Raw genomic sequence first — 4,331 nt, forward strand, 5'->3', positions numbered from 1 at the left:
TGAAAATAATAAATTTTTGTGACGATGCAACAATGACCGATTAGGCAATTGACAATTCTATCAACTGTCCCGAAACGCGAGCTAAAGTCTTCTATCGCAGCATGCAGCAGCTCTAGATGCATCGATGTGAAGCGAAAGACGCGGTACACCTGAATCACCGCTGTTTTCATCTGATGGTTTGTGGGGATTTATTTACTCATCTAACCTACACGCTATATTGAATAAAGATTTTGCAGTAATTTCCCTCATTTTAAAGTCGATAGGTGCGGGAATGAGTAATGCGATGTATGCGCAATCCCTCAACGAAATTCAGGATCTGATTAAACATAATTCTATTATACAGAGAATTGTGAAATAGATTTTCATGACTTTTCAAAAACTTTTTGAGTTTATTTATTTTTACAAAACTTCCTAGGCCTGGAAATTGCTGTTCAATGAAAGGTTTTTCATGACCGTACGAACCCTAATGTGATGATCGGGTGCGGGTCGGGTGCGGTTATCTAAATCAGACAAAAATACAGGTGCGGGCGGTTGGCAGGTGGATAATTTATTTGAAGCTGCGGATTCGGGTGACGTTTTAGCTCATCCGCGCATCACTAGTAGACACGGTGTAACATTGGTTTTGCTTTGTTTCACAGAACTAATCGTTGCCTGGGTTGCATACGTATGTGTGGGGCGGAGCTATCAAAATAGGGGTGAGACCCTTTTGGGGTAGGGGCGTGTTTGTTTTGGTGATTTCAAATGTCAACATTGGCTACCAGAAATCGCTTACCCCACCTTTAAAATAGCATAGAATAAAATAGAATAGAATAAAAATTTAACAATGAAAATTCACATATAAATAAATATATATTTAAAAGGTCAGCCAAATGAGAATGTGCAATGAAAATGGAGATTTACTCCGAAACAGTTTTGACTCAGAAATTGTTACTAAACTTTACAAATAATTTAAGAAACAGCAAGTAACACACTGAAATAAAAATGTAATTTTGAAGTAGAAAGTCTAAAATCAGTGGGTGACTGTTACATTAGATTCCATAACGGGAACATCATTCGGCGAGCTTTTAGCAATCGGCTCTCTTGCGTGGTAAGCTTTTAGCATATTAACATGACAAACTCTGGTGTTCTGACGGCGATCGGGAGTATAAATAACATAATCACGATATGCTACCTTCCTCTTAACTTCATAAGGACCACTATATCGAGCTTGGAGCGATCCCCCAGACACCGGCAACAGGAATGAAACTTTGTCACCTGCAACAAAACTTCTCTCTTTAGCCTTCTTGTCAAACCAAGATTTCATTTTACTTTGTGCCTTCTCAATGTTTTTCTTGGCTATTTCACGTACATTGTACAGGCGTGTGCGAAACGTGGTCATACACTCGGGAAAAGAAGTCTGTTTAGCATCACCAAGTCATTTCTCTTTCAATACGGTTAATGATCCGCGTGGTTTATAGCTTATATATATATATATATATATATATTCATGTTCATGTATCAATGTATTACTGATGAACGGAAAGCTATCAACGAATTCTGAAAGTTAATAGTCACCCACTGATACACGCACACAGACAAACAGATAAACGCCATATGTGCCTATCAGGAATAAAATGAAGAATGGATTATCTTCTTTATATATCACTGTGGCCTATCTGATAAACACTGGAGCTGAACAACACAACTGTGTCTGGCTCCATGGGGACTATATTGATTTCTCTGCTGCAGAGCTATTGACAGGAAATGCTGGACAGTCTATACAGTGGCTCAGTCTTTCATAAAGTACACAGTTTATACTTGATTTAAAAAAACCTGCAAGCCTATAAAATATAATAATTCAAAATTATATGATGGAGCAAAGACAAATATTTTTCCTTAGCAAGCAAAACAGCCCAAAAAGAAAACCACCTCCATAGACAGATACTTATCCAATGGTTTGGGGTAATTCAAAGTGCTTTTGAGATTCAAACGAGAGGGGGACATAGATGATGAGAGAGAGGACTTTGAAAAGAAGCGAAGGGGTAGGGAAATGGTTTTGGCAGGGTTTCAGGATCTGGGTCTAGCAGTGTTATGTCTGAAGGATGTTTAAGGAACGGGCCGTCCTGAGCCAGGCTTCCAGTCTCACTATAATTACTACAGTGGCTGACAGACATAGTGCTTACAGAAACAAAACAGAGACAGGATTAAGAATAAACACCAATATGCCTACACGCCAAACTCTACACACATAAACGTATACATCACAGACACATTACATATATACATGGACTTTAAACAATCTAAGAGTTATAGGGCTGCTGAATGGTTTAAAGAAAAAGAAAAAGAGTGAAAGAAAATAAAGGCTAAATATTATATTTAGATAATTACCTGATGACAGAATGATTTATGATGCCGTCTACTTTTGTTTCACTCACCATGCATTTTCAAGACTGTATGGGAATAAAGAATAAGAAGTGGGGACATGTGGGAAAAAATGTAATTAAATGTTTTATGTGACGTCAAATGGCATCTCTGCATTTTTTTATTGGTTTAATCTGCTTTAGTTCTCTTCCTAAAGGCCTCACATCTCTATTGTGCCATTGAGATTTAATTAGGTTGATCTTTCGAGCCTTAATCAGGAAGGCTTTTCCACGAATTCAACGAGCAATAACTTTACAGTGGTGATTAACAACCATGCATTCATTGATTTTAGTAGATTATCTTAAGTTCCTCCAAAAATGATTATCTTTCTTTTCGTAAAAAAGCTAGTGTTTGTCACTCTAATTAGTGACTGCTGTACTGTAAATCTAATAACAGAAGTATATGAAAATTAGTATTGTAATTCATTTATCCTATTCAGCTATCTTTCTTTATTTTCGAATGTACCTCCAACTCAAAGCACAAGATCGCCAAAATGAGATACACAAGTTAATTACACTAGCCATCTCAAAGACAGGCAATTGTTTGATTTTACAGCGTGTCGTAGTTCAATGGGGTGTACAGAACATTCTCTAGGAAAATCATCTCTGTTCACATATACAAAGGGCAAGTATTTGAGCTCATTCTTTGCAAGTTAAACGATTGAATCGCAAACTGGTATGATCTGGTGTGGTAGAAACCGAATTAGAGCAGCACTGGCTGAGCCAAAATCACCACACTCACTCAGAAATCCAGTTCACTGTGAGGTCAGCCCACCATGGAGTTAAAAACACCACGGCTAGAAACCTCACGCAGAAACACAGCTGAGAGCCAGAGATCCTGCTTTGAGAATGTGACAAATGAGATCAATTAGCGATAGAAACTAAAAAACATTCATGCATATAAGAGAACAGACAATATTATTTGAGCTGATTATGTCGTTTTATGCACAATCACGTTAACTGCTGAGAAACCCTGAGAAATGTGGGAGAATGCAATGTTGATTTAAAAAGTTTAATCTACTCAAATCCTCCCTGAAAAGCAGCATCAGCTCTTGAGGAGACAAACATGCTAAATGCAGATGCCTCCATTTTTCCTTTCCCCTGCACAGATACAAATGTTCAAAGGTGCTTTTTCTTTTCTGTCTCCACAGTCATAATATGGGGCTCACAGAGCTGAAGAATGTGTCTGGAGCTGGGCGGCCAGGCAGCGTGGCGCAGGGATAATGTCCATGTTGCTTTCTGGGAGTCCTGTTTTAAAAGGGATGAGGTGGGGCCAGGCAGACTGCTGAGTAAGCTAGCCACTACGCGGTCGCCCTCTAGAACAAACAACGGCACTAAAAGAAAGCTTCCCTGGACCCCGATGCATTGCAACACTGAAAACAGAGAGCTGTGTCACTTAATGTGATGTGTAAGCAAAGTAATTGTCACTTTGTACATTAAAAATGGAATGAAAAGATTAGACGTTTGAAGAACACTATATGCCCTGTTCTACAGACAAATGAAGTACTTGAGCTTTGAGCTAATTGGACTTTTCCAAATGATCTCTAGATAACAGCCTTGATTAATTTCATTGGCAAATATTTTATTTATCCCATAACATTTTTATAGTTTTATTCATGAAGTTAGCCAAACATCAAACATCTATCATCAAAGACAAAAGGCCCAGTGAATGACTGTAAGATCAGTATTGATAATAAGGGCAAAATTAAATTAGAGGTTAAATTTTTGCTCATTTTCTGATTGATGGCAGCCACCAAAATCTTACATAAAACATACTTCAACACTGATATTAATAATGTGTAAATAATTAAATAATATGAAAAGTATTATTTTGTTTATTTTTTACAGATCATATTAAATTTTATTTTTCACATTTTCATATGGTGAAACAATAGTCCTATGTGTTTAAATTTATCATATATATATATATAT

Source organism: Sinocyclocheilus grahami, unplaced genomic scaffold (assembly GCF_001515645.1).
Source record: "Sinocyclocheilus grahami isolate Dianchi unplaced genomic scaffold, SAMN03320097.WGS_v1.1 scaffold876.1, whole genome shotgun sequence".
NCBI lineage: Eukaryota > Metazoa > Chordata > Actinopteri > Cypriniformes > Cyprinidae > Sinocyclocheilus > Sinocyclocheilus grahami.